General features: G+C 40.7%; 1 protein-coding gene across 5 annotated transcripts in view; it reads right to left on the bottom strand.

Moving 5' to 3' along the window:
• Positions 1 to 16,902, bottom strand: part of HS3ST5 (heparan sulfate-glucosamine 3-sulfotransferase 5) — a 195,501-nt gene that overhangs the window by 28,528 nt on the left and 150,071 nt on the right. Inside the window, exons 1-3 of one of the 5 annotated variants that reach the window (XR_008465681.1) lie at positions 6,228 to 6,404; positions 5,160 to 5,324; positions 3,721 to 4,076 (exon numbers count right to left, since the gene is read on the bottom strand). The exons of 2 other annotated variants lie outside the window; for them this stretch is intronic. The gene's annotated coding sequence lies outside the window, so the exon portion shown is untranslated. Of the gene's footprint in view, positions 1 to 3,720; positions 4,077 to 5,159; positions 5,325 to 6,227; positions 6,405 to 16,902 lie in introns of those variants that run through there. 2 more of the 5 variants (XM_054196732.1, XM_054196735.1) reach the window with 2 other exon arrangements.

Genomic DNA, 16,902 nt, shown 5'->3' with positions numbered 1-16,902 from the left:
GAATTCACTGCTGAATGCAACACCTGAACATGCAAAGAAAACATTAAACAACACAATTGTTTATGTAGTTTTTCATAAAGATTTCTCGGAGAAAGTGGAGGTCTTGGACAGCTGCTATTTCATCCATATTATTATTTCCTTTTTTTGCATCTTGAAGATATCTCAAATATATTCCATTTAAAATAAAAACAGATAAGCTATTATCATGCTACCCTCTGTGTCCTGTGCTGAGAAATGGGACATATTATTATACTGACTACAAAGCATTTCATCTGTAAAAAAGACAAGTGGCTTACACATAGAAGTGTGCATCTTATAAAGGACCCAGATCAGATCATTTAAATGATTAATTTAACCAATACAGGTTTGAGATAAATTGATTTGCCTCTTTTCCCCTACTTATCATCCTCTCTCCCCTTCAACAATTTAGCACTCAACCAAATACTACCAGGCATACAACATTCCCAAGGTCATTCTACTGTCCTCCTTCAAGTACCCCATTAAAACCCTCTTCTAATATAAGACTATGAACAAAATAAAATTAATCCTCCCTTTCCCTCCAGCCTAAGAGGATTCAAACTCACATATCTCACCTCCCAGGAGAACTGCAACCTCTCCATCTATGGACCAGTGTCTTTATGTATGCACATGCATACGCGAATACCCAGAGACAGAGAGATGGACAGAGCACTCTGTACTGCTCCAAAGAAAGCTGTTTTATTTTACATTAAATAATTAAGGAATCCTTGGGCCAGAGAGCAGGACGGAGGATGACCATAGGGCAGCAGTCAGGGCACTCAGCTGGGAAAAAGACCCGTTTTCTGCTGTTTGCTTTAAAGACTACTTGCTATTTAAACCAGTGACTGCTCCGAAGGAAAGACGTAACTGAGTCGTCTCTGCCCTGGCTGATGAAGCATGTGAGCCCACACCTTCCAGGTGACTTGTTAGGTACAGCAGGAGGACTTCCAGGAAAAGAGGTTCTTCCCTGGTTTGCTGCAGCTTGTGCCTGCATTGGGGCAGCTTCTGGTACTGAGTGTCTGCAAGGTCATCTTCTGGCCATATCACTGCCTCGCCGGGCACCCCTAAAAGTCAAACGGTGTCTCAGAAAGCTCAGGACTCAGCTACAACTGTGTTGCTTTTACGCTGTATTCCTGTTGGACTGGCTTCTCTTCCCGTGGGGTGGAGGACATGCTAGAACCATGTCAGTACCTCTTTTTTGGCAGGCTTAAAAAGTGATGGCACCCCAGGTAAGAGTCCTAGCACAAACCAAAGATCCCAAGTCCCTAAAGATGAATTCTCAAACAAGGCAATTCTCCACCCATTTGTCTAGCTGTGCCAGATGACAGAAGTGACTTTAGAACATGTCTAAGGCAGGTGTTAAGAGTTACAGGATTAAATATTGCCAAGAGCTAGGTCAACTCATCTGGGTTATCAAGATTCAAGTCCTTGCTCCAGAACAAATATTAATCACAAGTCTATTCACACTGGATGAATGAATGAATGGATGAAAGAAATATCAAGGAAAAATGTGAAATATCATTGTGTCTGCTTCATCAAATACAGAAAGAAAGCTTTGGCACCTAGCTGTAGGGCAGAGTTTGCAGCCAAGAATATGAAGAGAAAGGAGATGTCTGTCTGGCCAGAGGCAGATGCTTCTTTCCCCTTCATTTCATTCCTGGTTAATTTGGGTAGCTTCCTGTGTACTTCCAAGGTGGAGCACCAGCACCAGGGATAGATGAGTCCAGGTGACACCAGTTAAATCCTCCACATGTCAGTACCTGTCTTCTACACGCCTGAGCATCTAAGTGGCTCTAACCTACAGCCCTTCTCCTGTTTAGTTCTTAAGATGTACAGAAGAAAGAGGGGTTTCCAAATCTGGATGAAATCACTCATATTATCATATTTAGTTGTTGTGCCCAGAAAAGAGAAGTGTGAGACAGCACTGGAAATTGTGGTGTTGACAAAATAAAATCATTTACGCAAAGAACATTATTATGAGACAAGTAAAATGTTTGGAAAGTAGTTAATGTCAGATCGTTCCCATTCATACATTTTTAAAACAGATTTATAAAATGCATCCAATTCGTAAGTGTTTTGCCTTTCATATTTCTTGTTAATTTCTTTTATTTTAGAATTCCACTGAGTGAATATCTCTGCACATTATGTACAGAAGATAGCAGCGGAATAATTTTATATCTTCTTCTGTCTCCCTCTGCCTGAATTTTAATAATAATAATGTCTGAATTGTTATAACACAAAATTGAAGGCAACCTGCCTGACAAACCAGGCAGAATGCATGAACAACCTCAGTATTGCCTTACTTTCCAGACTTGTGACAAATTACGTCTAGTTTATGCAGCAGTTGTTATTATCTTCATGTTTCTTCTCTTAAAAAAAAAAAAAACCAACAAGAAAAGTTACTACACTTATGGTTTTCATTCTGTTTGGCAACAAAAAGTTAAAAATAAATAAATAAATAAATAATCAAAGGATCAAAAACCTGCCTGAGATGATGAAAAATAAAAAGGGAGCCACGTGCACATCTCTCACTCAACTGCTTTCAGTTCATCAGCCCAAATAACCAGGCATCCATTTATAATGCAGTTGCAGCCTTTAATAGAAGGCCAAATTGAATTTGCTGGAGTCTTAAAAATGAACTTTTATTTTAATTAGCTGGAACCTGAACCTCATCGAGATGAAATCGATCGGAGTATTTCCACACACTTAATATGTTTGGGGTTGCACTTTTGATTTGCCACAGCATTTCCCTAGTTTGGGCACTTTTTGCTGCCAGTAGCTGGAAGACTGCCAGTTTGCTGATGTGGTACTCAGTCTGGTCGTGTATACAATTTAGAATTTCATTTCTCCATTTATTTATTTTCAGTTTGATTTAGTTCTTTTGTCACCCTAGTAAAACTACAGTTGAGGTGAGTAGATATAGAGTCAGGAGAAATATCTTTCTTTCATGGAGAGAGGCCAGTAGAGATGGATGAATGGAGAGAACGAAACCACCACCATAGATGGAGCAACGTTTCTTCTGTCCGGGAGGCAAAGCTAGGAGCTGTGGAAGTATCCAAAGCCTTACAAAGTGCCAATAACGTAAAAAGCATCTCTCGCAAGGCTGCCTCCACACAAAATACAACTCACCCTGATAGGTCTTTGTTCATTCTTAGAAGACCAGAGCTGCATGGGCTGTCTGCCACATCCTGTTGTCTCCTCTAAGGGAAGCGTAGACGATTAGTTGCCAGATTTGATAGCATAGGTTGAAAAGAGCTTATTTTAGCTACAGAGGAGGAGTCTTTGTCAAAGACATGGAAGACTATTACCTGCTAAGAGGTAGCATGGTAGAAATTTTGGTTAAAAGAGCCCGGTTGCAGTTTGTAATCTAATAGAAAAAGCTATAACCGTTGATTTTGAAAACTGTTTATTGCAGTTTGCATCTGATTCTTCAGGGAAAAAAAATAGGCGACTGCTAGCTGTATTTTCCTAAACTGCTTTGTATATCCCTAGCTGAGGATGGTGTGAACTCAACAAATAATGTATTTGGATTACCCTCCAGGGATCACCTCTTTCTCTTCTGCTAGCCTTCACTCAAAAGAGAGATTCTTGCAGGTTTTCTTGCTGGGGCCTCCATCTTTCTGAAGGGAAACTCTCGACAGTAGACACTCCAGCTGAGTGCACACCTCTCTAGGGACAACAGGACTCCCTTTCTACCTTTTCCTTGTCCTTGGCTCTTGCTGAGTATAATTTGTATTGTTACACAAATTTGTTGCAAGCAAAGATTTTTTGAAAAATCTGGTTTACTCTGCAAGTATTAGACTGCAAGCTCAGCCCAGCAAATTTATCTTCTCTAATATTTGATTTCTTCTCTTTGCCATTTCTTTTTCTTCACCTAACAATTTTCTCAATAAAAAAAGAAATTCTGTCAACATAGAGGCTCTCAGCATGCTGTCCATATTACCTCAGTGAAAAGGAAATTTGATGTCTGGACATATGTTGTCTTGTGAAAAAGGGTCTTCACGCACAGACAAGCCTACCAGTATAGTTAACAGTATTTCCCAAGGGGGGTGGCCTTGCTTTAAAAAAAGAGAAGAAGAAAAAGAAAAAAAATCAATATTGACTCTTGACACATTTTCATTTACATCACTGCATGGCTTTCAGTCTGGACACAAATCAATAGGCAGCTTTTAACACTGCTCAACTAGTTTGTTCTATGTAAAAGAAGAGAGATTTGCCTCAAGTGGCTTGTTTTTCCCTTTGGGCTCCAGGCAGACTCTCCACCATTAACAGCGTGTGATTCTTCGAAATGAAGTTGAGTTTATTTGACTGCTCTTTCTGCGACTGATCCAAAGAGCTTGAACTGTAATATTAATCACACGACGTTTTCTTCATCACCACTTACAGTCAATTGACTTTGTACTTAGTGAAAGCGTCTCAAGCAGCCAACAAAATGTACCAGAGGGCAAGAAGTCAATAGGAGGAAGAAAGATTTAGTTTCAAGACACACAGTACACAGCCTGTGGATCTGCGCCCACACACACACCGGGCACTTTATCACACTGCAGGTGCACTGCTACTACATGTTTTCATTTTCATGATGGAGGCATCCACATCACCTGAGTTATTCCTGATGAATAAGTCTCCTCAGTCAACTACAGCTTTTCCCTCAATCTCAGATTTACCTGAGAGATGTAGGGATCAGGTAGCTTCTCCAAATTGCACGGGGTTTACCAACTATTTAGTTTCAATTCAACTCTCTACAGATTTCAGTAGCGAACTGACCCATGAAGCAGGCGCCTTCTGTTTCAGATATACTGATGACTGTTACTCAAATGCCAGGCATATGTCATATTAATAATACTACCCATATGTTTAACATGCCAATTTGACTAAGATACCATTAATACCATTTTAATAGCCACTTGCATACAGTGAGCCTTCTAAAACCACATCTTTGTCACATATTGATTTTTCAATATAGAAGAGCAGGAGCACAGATGCCCAGAGCTACAACATTGTCAGTTTTGTTTCCTAGAGTCTCAGTACCTCACCGCAGAGAATTTTTAGCTCACGAATTCTCCACAGAAGTTTTCACACTAAAGAAGTGCACGCAACATTGAAAACAAGAGCCGAGAGGATTCATTTATTGCATGCAATACCTTAGAAATTTTCTTTGCTAGAAGCAGACTCCGTGTGAAGTCCAACACGCCATAAAATGGTCAATCACGTCTTTTTCTATTGCACATTTTAGACATGCATGACCAGAGTCTTCCCACTTGTGTAAAACAGCTCGTTGACTGCCTTCATTGCTTTCAGGGGATTCTCTGTAAATAAAGTGGGTTCCTCAGTGGTGCAGAACTGATGTAACACCCAGCACAATGTCGACTCTCGCTCTCTGGGCTTTTCTGGATTAGGCCTCTAATTATCTATATACGTAGTCACATGTAATAATAAAACAATATATGGTAAATGAGTACATGCTGATACTAAACAAGTTTCCTATCACTTTATTAAGGAAAAGCACTGCTTTATTTTCTGTGAATGAACCAAGCTTTATTCAAGACTCTGTTTTCAGTGGATAAAATTAGCATCGTTTAGATGGAACACACTGAGCATATTTTACTTGAGACATATTTTGCTGGTTATTAATTTTTCAAAATTTCCATAGACTGGCCCAAACTGCATGAAACAGCTGTCGGTCTCAGACCATTCAAATCAATTTTTATTTAACCATCCAAGTTTTCATGACATTTGTCTCTTATGAGTTTAGAGTTACAGGACAACATGTGTTTCCCAGTGGAAAAGAACAGAGTCATAATAAGAATAAAGAAGGACTTTCAAGGACACTCACAGAGATCAGTCAGCCAAGACTTTCTTTAAATCTGTATTCTTATTCTGTTGGGGGGATTCAAACCAGGCTATACCAAAACAGTGAAGAAAAAAGTAAAATTAACTATCTATTCAAATGCATCCAAACATTAATTTGGAAATCAGCTCTGCATACTACCAGTTTTGCACAATCCTTTAGCCCTCAGTTCCTGATGCAAATACAGCATGCACTTGTTCTCAACTTTGTCCCCTGACATTTGCAAAATAGTAGGCAAAACTCAAATTAATTGCTTAATTAGGAAGCATAAAATCATATTTCCTGTGGAACGAATCCATTTCAATACGGCTTGTACACTGTGTACCACTAACAGATACATAAGGCTTGTACCACTACTCACCAAAAAAGCCCATTAAATGCCAAGTCCATAAGCACGCTCCAGCTGTTCTACGCTGCTCCACCCACAGGAGTCGAGGTCGGGTACCCCGGTGTAGTGTGATGAGGGTCACAGAGGCAGGCAGTGTGCGACCACAGCGTCCAGCCCTGCGCCCCAGCACAGCAGCAGCAGCGGGAGGGCGAGGGCTGAGGGCAGGACGGGGTGGCAGTCAGTTCCGTCCCTATCAGGTGACAAACAGCGGGCACGCCAGAAAGGCTGCGGGTCAGGCTGCCCAGCTCCCCCCATGTCCCTTCTGAAATTCGCCCGCTACTTAGCTGCAAAAGGTGAGCAATACTTTCATCCCAAATTGATAGCAGACATACAATTTCACGCCCACTGTAAGAATGCTCGCAGCTCCTGTGATTTCTTTTATAGATCTCTGATACTCTGTACTTCGAAAATTCATTCAGAATACCTATTATACCAAGTAACATATGGGCTTTATATAGCTGTTGATTCAAACATAAGAAAACCTGAGGCCTAAGAAGTAAGATCACCTGAGTAATTTTGTCTTTCCTGTCAGTTAAATAGACTCACTCTGATTACTGAGAAATAGACTACCATTGAAGATCTTTCACTAGGAGAGAAACTAACTGCAGGGACCTCACCACTATCATTTCCCCATTTTATAGAGGCAAAAGTGGGAGGGCGAGTGAGTTGAAGCATCTCAACTGAGACCATCCAACGACTAAGAGATCCCAGAGCCAGCCACACGTCATTTTCCCCTGGGTCAGCGAGCAGATCCCGCTAACTTTGCAGCTGAAAGGTCACTGGGGAGAGCTGGGGGAAGTGATAGGCACATGGAGCTGGATGTGGAGGACAGGGAGAGACTGGAATTTTCTCTTTGAAGCTTGCAGCTCTATTGGATTAAGCACAGCATGACGAACTGTGTTTCAGCTCTGACTGTTCTAGTTTAGCGATGTAGTCTAGCAGAGATAATACTAGGCAAGGTTTCAGTGGCCTTGGGGTGAAAATAAATTGTTCTAAACCTCCTGAAACAGAGCCTAACACTCTCTCTCGGTAAACCACACCACTGAAGTGCAGCATACGTTTAAGTGGACAGTCAGAGTTCAAACATATGCAGTCGTGCTGGTATTTCACAAAGGACTCCATTCGGAATGAAAAAGAACATGAGGATAAGGCCATGGGAATTTTTCACCATCTGTGATAATAATTCAGAAAAAGCCTGGCATGCAATCTGCAGAAGAAAATTCTCTCTCGGGGTTGCAATTCCAGGATTTACTTCCAGGATTCAAGTATTACATTTTTTTAGTGCCTTATGATTGCTCACGGAGGCAGATGATTTCTCTGTGTGGCACAACTCTTGGAATGAGTTGCCATTTGGTGTAAAACATTTGACATAATGTATTTGGCACAATATTCGCAAATGACCAGACTCGATGCTGTACTTAGGCTGATTTCCAATACAATAATCTACTATAGATTGTCCAGTTCTTTTACATCACATTTCCTGAAATGAAGGATTAAAGACTGATGTAACACAAAAAAAATTGCATAAATTGTTTTTCTTAGTAATTTGGGTTTTTTTTACACCTGCTTACACGCACAAAAGTTTAATAATTGTTAAGCAACAAATCTGTAGAGGTACACACGAGTTAGCATCAGCAAAATTGATTCCATTGTTAAAAATCCCAGAAATTGCCATTAGGAAAAGGGCTATTACCAGGCTAAGTCAGAGTGACAGCTTGCCTAGGTAGTGTTTCCTCTCCGTGGCTGGGGTAGGGCTGTGCTGTGGGCAGGTTGGAGAGGTCAGCCCAAGCAGCTGCCAGAATCCCAGCCAGTCTCCAAACTGCCCGACAAAACCTGCCTCAGGAATCTCGTGCTCCCTGATGCCGCTGCCCCTTCACAGAGTGTGTCTGATGCCGGCGCTGGCTCTGCTGCCTCCAGGCATGCAGGATGGGACCCCTATTTTCAGGACTATTGTTTCTCCCTACGCTGAAGGAATCCCAGCAAGTTATTCCTCGCAGTTTCCAATGCAGTCCAAAGCCTGCTGGCTTTTTCCTTTATACTCCTTCTCCCTCTCCCTGTAGCTGAATGGTACAAAATGAATAAGAAACAACATAGCGAAATACAATCAAAGTGTACGTTTGTAGATCAACCTGCTTAATGGGGAAGTTAGCTCCTATTCTTCTTACATGCTTTAAAATTCTGATGTCAAATGTATTTAATCCTATTCAGTTCATGTCCTCAATCATTTCTTTTGACAGCAAGCTCCATTGGCTAATCATTTATTCCTGAGTCAGTTGAGGCTTGCAACACTCTGGTTATTAATCAGATCAGGTTTTGCATTCATTAATGGTGAAATGCAAGTGAAAAATATCACTACATCTCAACGAGTCTGATCCTAGTACAAATGTGAATATGGATTGAACTGAAACCTCCACAGAGCTGAACACTTATGGATGTCAGAGAACCCAGGACAAAACCCTGTTCATGACTTCTTCTCTGCTTTGGCTTTTATCTGAAGTTCAGAATTGCAACAATTCCGATCCTGAGACCATAGAGTCCGAAGGTAATCAAGACACAGATAGAAGAAAAGTGTTTGGGGATCATCCTTTTTTCCCTTTCTTTACTATTATTAAACAAATCTCTCCTTTCAAAATTTTGCAGTCGACTAAATTATGTTATATTGGTGTTAGAAACAGGAGTATTTTGTGTGAAGCCATGGGCACCGGCTAGGCTATGCTGCGAGGCATTCGAAAGATTCCATGGGAGTCCTTTGACTTAAATGTAAGTTTGAGGCTTGGGCAATTTTGGATATTTGACAGTTGTATTGGCTCGAGTGCCTGGTTGCCATCACTGATGTCTGCCGCTTGTTCCTCTCCAGCCTGGCTGGCCCATCACACTTTTGCAACACTTTTTTTGTGCCCCAATGTGTCAGGGTCAGCCCCAGCTACCAACAAGCTGTGTCTGAAATAGAGACCACTGAGACGTTGCTGCCTTCTGCATGGAAAAGGCAGACAGGAGAGATCAGCGTTTGGAAGTCCCAGCGAGTGCCTACCTATTTATTTTTATAGTCCCGGCCCAGACACAGGATGGTAACCAGGGCTATATGGGTCTTATAGATAAGGATATAAATAGATAAGTAGACGCAAAGGTGCAACTGAGTGTTGCATATCCTGTGTCTGCTGAGATATCGATTTCCTTTTATCTCAAGTAAAACTTCAAAAGCAAAATAAGGGTAACAGACATGGCTACCCAGCCAGGTAAACATATATAAGGGGAAACATATTGAAGGAATATTTTAATCTGCTTTTATGCAGAAAGGGAGTTTTTAAATGACACGCAATTAACTGAATTGTGATGCTGATGAACAGATCTCTGTAGAGTAGAGACAAAATTGCTACGGCATTTCTTCAGAGCCCAGGCACTAATAACAATGGCTTTATTTCCCTTATGCTGCTCAGGAATAAGAGATTAGGAGAACACTTTTCCTGCCACAAGCAGTCCTAAGAATTAGTGAGCACAATATTGCATCTCTATACTGCGAAAAAAACCCAACATTTTAAATAGCCCTCTAGAGATATAAGATTAGAGAGATGGATTTTCCACTATAAAGTACGCATCCTTGGCTGTCCTAAGATCGGCATTTCTCCCAGCACATCCATAGCAGTCACCCGCACAACCATATGCATGCCTGGATGCACAATTCCTTCAGGTCAAAGGCAGATATTCCACCCTGTAGTAGCACTGCAAAGGTGAATGTATATTGTACCAAAAGATGTCAGAGCCATTTCCTTTGTGAAAAGTATGGAGATCACAAAGGACTTCAGTATGTGTACATATACGTGCGTGCATATGTAAATAAAGTTTTAGAATTGTTTAGGTTGGAAAAGACCTTTAGGATCATTGAATCCAACTGTAAACCTGACACTGCCAAGTCCACCACTAAACTATGTCTTTCAGCACTGCATCTACATATCTTTTAAATACCTCCAGGGATGGTGAATCAACCACTTCCCTGGGCAGCCTGTTCCAGTGCTTGATAACTCTTTAGATGAACAAATTTTTCCTAATATCCAATCTAAACCCCCCCGGTGCGACTTGAGATCATTTCCATTTGTATATATTTTAAAAATATTTGCACGGAAAATTATGTCTGCTTCTGTTGAATTGTGGAGACACCTCATTTCATAACAAAATCTGTTGCAACAGTATCATTTAATCTGCATATTTAATAGCATTTTTTAGCAGGTAGGAGTACTTAGGAACAAAAGAAAAGGGCTCCTACAGTTAGTTTTAAATGAATAGCTCTGATGAATTCCTGCTCAGAGACTTCAATCTGTGCTATTTTGCTCTTAATCTCTCATGTCATTTAAAATGGTACATCTTTAAAAAAAAAAAACCTTACTAGAAAATAATGTAGCAGAGTTTGGGCTTCTGCTAGCACAATGACAAGACAGATACTCTGTTTTCTACTCTCAGTCTTCAGGTTCCCACTTACTGTCCACCTTTTTAATTCCGTCCCCCACCCCCCCCCACCCCCCGGCCTTGTAATTATTTTCCCCTATGCTTCCTGACACGACATGTGCTTACACTAATTGGACATCTAAATCACAGTGAAAAATTTGCATGCTCTAGGCTCTAGCTTTAAAAAAATGCCAAATGTTACTAGTTGAAATGACAAAAGATGTGCAGACAAGGGAGAAAAAAGGTGTTTTAATAACAGGACATGGAAACCTTGTTCTGATCTGTTAGTATTGCAACCATTTGGATGGAACAGATTGATGGTATTTGGATAAAACATAGCTGGGAAATAAGGTCTTTCTTTCATAAATTCTGTCGAAAAAAGATGTTCTTGAAGGTACAGCTCCATTTGAATCACACCTGCTGCCTTTACAAGCATAAAGTTTCTGTAGCTCTCAGTAAGGGCATTTTTTCTCTCCGTATCCCACCTTCATTCTTTTTAGTGCATCTGACAATAATCAGTGATTTTTATTTTTTTTAATAAAGCCTAATTTCCTAGATCCATATGATTAAAGAGGAGAAACAGAATAAAAGAAACCCACTCAATGTATCAGCAGCCAATTAACCAGCTTTAGTGCCCATGGAGAGTAGCTTGCAAATGTTACTGAAGTGTTGTCCAAAAGCGAAGCTCAAGGCTGATAGAAAGTGGTTTCTTTCTTTTTTTTTTTTTTAATAATTTTTAGCAATATCATGATTTTTGGGGCCTAACTAGATGTACTGGCTGACCGTGTTGCGTCCAAGTAAATCCTGCGTCAGAAGGCAACTATTCAGCAGGGCACAACTGTGAAAGGCTTGTGTTGGTGCTCTTCTGGGCAAAGGCGAACACTGTAATGCCTCTTCCTTGGTCCTGGTGCCCGAGGTCACTTCTCCAGTGCACATCCCAGAGACCAACAGGACAGGGGAGATAGAGCAGACCATTGGGAGGGATCCCACAAAAGGCAAACCTGCAGAGCACTGGGGTCGTGAAGATGCTGAGCAACAGCTCTTTAGCCTTTGTGTGACATCAGCCCAGCGTGATGCCCTTGGTCTTGTCGTTAAATCTTTTGGGGATGACTCAGGGAAATATAAGTTTCCTTTTAGTTTTCTGTTGACAGATCTGCAGTTTTAAATAAATAAGTTGGTAACAGCATCTGACATCATCAGCTTGTTAATGGAAGTTTTATCCTCTGGCACCAATATTATCTTTGACCACTATATGCTCTGGCTGAAAAAGGAAGTACAGCACTGTGTAAAATAAGATAAAAAGGGGAATAACAGAATATGATGGACATTAGCAGGGGAGGATGCTCTTTGAGTTTAAGAGACTTCATTAGGACTCAGGACATCCAAGTCCAGTTTCCCCTTCGCCTAATGATTATGAACTGGTTGGGGAAGTGATTAAGTGTATCTGTGCCTCAGTACCATATCCTAAAACTTTTTTTTTTTCATCTCATCTAATTAGATTCAAACTGTTCAAGTTAGGGATTTTCTCCAGCTATGTGCAGTGATTAACGTAAAAAAATCTGTTGTACTGAGTGCACTGGTGTGCTGGTTTTTGCTAGGACAGAGTAGTATTAAATTAAATAGTGACATCTATACCTTTAATAATATTAATCTCTAATAGTGCTTGCCCATATCTTTAAATAATGCTTAACATAAAAGAATGTTGTTGCAATGTACATAAATTATATATAATTTGAAATATTGTTGGAAGTGTATATACTATATTCATACACGTGTGTGCACTGAATATAATTACATATTATAAAGATGTATAAAATTGTATATAAAATTAAGAATGTGAAACGCTAGATGTTACGTACAGTCTCTTTTTCCTGTCTTAAGACACAGAGCTAGCTGTTAAGACATAATGCTTTCAATTTTATAAGACAGCACCAGTTTATCTTACTCCAGAATATAAGCCAAGGTAGTTAACTGCATGTTATAAATACTACGTAGGTTATTTTCATTTATATTGTTTGATTAGTACTGTATTTGACTTTTTAATATTTATTAACCTAGTGAAAAACACTTCCTGTCAATAAGATGGTGCTGGACATAAAAGAATGTGTTTCTCCTTTTTGTTAAGTAAGGCTTTGGCTCACATAAAATTACATGAATTCTCTCTCTGATGTAAATAAACCCACAGTAGTTTCAATGAAGGTATTATAGGAGCTCCATTCTGTGCAGTCATTTGGGCAAAGAATTGAAGTGATTTTCTGCTATGTAAAAGCAACTTCTGTTACTTCTGGCTACTTCTGGAAAAGACTGGCTGGTGGTATGGATTTGATTAGCTCATCTCTTTTCTTTTGACTCAGGGACATGGAAAATAACGAATGACTAATCACTTCAGGTTACTGTTTTTACACTGAGGCTATTACAGAACCAATTAAAAAAGTCAGACAGAAAGCTATATAGATCTGATTAGGTTATAATGCTAATACAAGGAATCGTGTACAGATAATTATTCTGCAGTACAGATGACAATTCCAGAAAAGACTAATCAGAAGACATATCAAACACCTAAGAATCACAATTCTGGCTGAATTCCTTTTGTCTGTCATTTAAAAAACTGCAGGTATATTGTGACTTTTTAAACAATAGAGGGGGAAAAATTACTCTGGACTCTTTCCTTCCTTACCTTACACAATGTTGCTTTACAGAAGCTCAGTTTGCACGATGTGCCTGCATTAATCATAGCTGGGGTGTAATTCAAAGCAGCTTTGGATGTTCTTTAAATTCCAGCGGCTGGTAATAGTTTCCTAGGGACTACCCCACAACTGCGGACTATGACAACACAGCAGATGCCATAGCTCAGCGGACAGAGGGGATTACACCTCTGCATCAGGAGCCGCAGAATTAGACTCAGAGGCCAGCAGTAATAACGCACTTGCAGCAGCCCAGGTGCAGAAGGGAATATGACAGACAGTAAATCGAGGTAGCGCCGTGCTGCACTTTGTGTCCGATTTCTAGGAATGGGGAGAGGGCAGGAACAAACTTGTTCATATTGTTATTTTCAAATACGGTCTCTGTGCTAACATCGCATTTTGAAACTTAGAAGAAAAGTGCTTGTCATGCGTATGTAACTCCTCCTGACCTTCTGCACGGTATCTCCTTCTCCCCTCCCTCGTCACCTCTCTCATCTGAGAGTCCTCTCCTCTGCAGTTGTGCTCAGAATAGGTCCTGCATCTCCCTGCCAGCAACTCATATCTTATCTCAAAACATATGACTCAGTACTGTCTCCTTCTCTTTTTCATTATTTATACCATGTGCCCTACACAAAGTCGTGTTACTCGGTTCTGAAAACCCCCGTGCAATTCAATTCACATCAAAGCAGTCAATTTGTCAGCTTCTCCATCACCTAAAAGCTCTATATTCACTGCCCGACCTCCCTCAGCATATCTGCTACTTTTCTGCCTTCTGCCACATAAAAACACCCCAACACTTCTACCATGCTACTCGCAGGGAATTGACTGATTTGATACATAAATTGTCTCTCGTCTTCCCTTTTTCAGTGTCTGCTGACTATTTAGCTGTCTCCTCTCAATGCGTTTGTTCCTCAGGGCAGAAACACAGCTCAGAAAGCTTTTAGCATGCATGGAGCAGTGCTTAAGTAATAATTACTAACTTCACTGTGCACCTAACTGCACAAGCCACTGCCTATAGTTCCTGCTTTATTCCAAAATGCATTTTTGTATCAGTCCTTGAAATGTTTCAAATAAAAACATTTTCCTAGCAAATGATGGCCTCTATGTGAAATAAAGCATTTGAAATAAAACCTTTTAAGAACTGCTCATTGAGATCCATTAATCAAGCTACGTAAGTAAAAACTGAAAAGCTTCTCATCACCAACCCAGTCTCTGTGAGCTCAGCCCCGTTACCACGTCCTGCCTTTTGAAGTGTTCACCTGGAAATCCATTTCTGGATGAGTGCAAGCTGCAGTCTGGATGGGTTCTGGGCATGACGTGAGTTGCAGCATGAAGTACAGTAGCAACCTAATAAACTCTTAGAAAATTGCAGTCTTATATCTCACTAAGGTCACCTAAAAAGATAAATTCTACATATAATTAAGCCTTGATTTGACCCGTTTCATGGACTTTATCTCTCACTAATTTTTTAAAATCTTAATTAGTATTTAGCATTTATGCAAGTCTGTGTGATTTAAGATGCCGAATGATATATGAGTTCAACAGAGTCCTCAGCTGAAGGACAAGTATTTTAGTGAATGTGAGACCTGACCCAAAGGCTATTTCCAGCAGTTTGTCATTTAGTACAGGGAAGGTTAGGTAGGTTACAGTGATATATGATCTTTCATGCTCTGAACCCAACAGCACAGTTGAACTGCTCCTATGACTTTCATTAACTGCATGCAGCTCTTTTTTTCATATGGAGTAAAGTGAAAATGTGACAACCTTTCTACCCGTGACTGAAAGAAAAGTGAAAACTTGTGATAAGTTGGGTCAGTCCATCAAAACTCTGCGCGCAGTCCATGTAAGACTGAATGCAAATTTCTGCTGAGTTTATTTTGCACTCATTCATATACCGAGGGGAATGGGGGGGGGAGGAAATCTTGGCGAGGGCTCCGCGTGGAGCCCTGCCAGCACGCTGCATTAAGCAGTCACCCTGGTGTGGGACCAGCCTGGGGAACGCCAGCGAAAAACAGCACCTGCAAGTGTTCCGCAAACGGCACAGGGCTACAGAGGGGGTGGAGAAAGGATGTAAATGGGCAAAATATGATGAAAAATGGCGAAGCGCCATGAGCAAGCAAGACATATGGGCAAGCTTTTCTGCTTAAGGGGACAAGTTAGTGGAACAATTCTTCTCTTCCTTTCATTTATCCATGAAAATTAGAGCTGTTAAAATTTCAAGAACTGAGAAACTGGCATTTTTTTTAAACAACAGTAGTTTGAAAAATGCTGCTTTGTTTTCCGTTGTTGACATTTTTCCCTCAACATTTTCTATCAGAAGACTGAAAAAAAAAAATAGAAAGAAAATCTGGAAGATACCTATTTTTCCCTAGCCAACTGGACAGATACCAGCAAAAACAAATAAACAATCATTTCAAGTGGCAGTTCATAATGTGGTTTATAATCACAAACATTTTCATCAATAGTGCTCCTGTTTTTCATTGAAAATCTTTTCAGGTGAAAAATTTCCAACAAGTACTAAATAGAATATTAAGGGCCCGATTCTGCCTGCAGGCTGGTGAAGCAATTCTGTCGAACTCAAGTTGCCTTGCAGAAAACTGAGCTGAATGGAGAGCTGGGAGTCTGCCGTGTGCTCCTACGTCAGCTTGGGGGTTAGCATATGAACATTCCCCAGTGACAGCCCTTTTAAAAAGTCTTCCAATGTATAGCTAGGAGTCAAATTAAAGTTCAGGTTCACATGGATATGAGTGAAAAAGGAAGCAAACTTATACTAATTTTTCTTTGAAGGTAATTCTATATCCCCCCCAAACAGCTGAAGAAAGAGTCTATAAGGGGAACACAAGGCTTCTTCTATGCATGCCTATGATAATGTCCTCACCAAGGCAAGGCTGAGAGTAGTGTGTCAGGAAAAAGTGTTGGGAGATCCCTTTCCCTCCCACATGAACATATTGGCTCTGGTATGCTCATCACGGTCAGGGATCACCACCATCGTGGAGGTGTGTGGTGGAGGTCTGGAGGGCATCCGCAGGACAGCACTGCTTGTTTCATTCAGGCAAGCCATGGCAGCGAGAGCAGGATTCAGGCGCAATGGTAAAGAATACATCTCAGCTTTCAATCTCTTCCCATTGCATGACATTAATTTGCTAATGGAAGAGTGTTTAGAATCCCTTTAGTCCTGGGTAACCTTTTCACATAATGATTTTACTAAAGTGACTAAAGTAAGCTGGGCTTGCTTCTAAGTACTGTAAGGCTGATTGTCACTAGTTGCATTTGACCTTGCTGTGTGCAATCCCTCCCTTGCTCTAAGATGCTGACTCAGTGCTAAGTGCAGGATGAGTCAAGTGCATTATTGCAGGCGCCTCAACTTCTGTAGCTTTGGAAAGCAACTATTCTGCAGTGCCTTCCACCCCCTCACAACAGACATCTGCATTTCTTCTATATATAGACCAAAAAAGAAGCCTCTGAAGGAAGGAAGAGCCCCGGCATAGTGAGCAGATGTGGGAACTCATGCTGGGAAGCTCCCT

This window comes from Rissa tridactyla, chromosome 3 (assembly GCF_028500815.1).
Source record: "Rissa tridactyla isolate bRisTri1 chromosome 3, bRisTri1.patW.cur.20221130, whole genome shotgun sequence".
NCBI classification, from domain to species: Eukaryota; Metazoa; Chordata; class Aves; order Charadriiformes; family Laridae; genus Rissa; species Rissa tridactyla.
The sequence above is the reverse complement of the archived record's forward strand: the minus strand, read 5'-3'. Positions and strand labels throughout refer to the sequence as shown.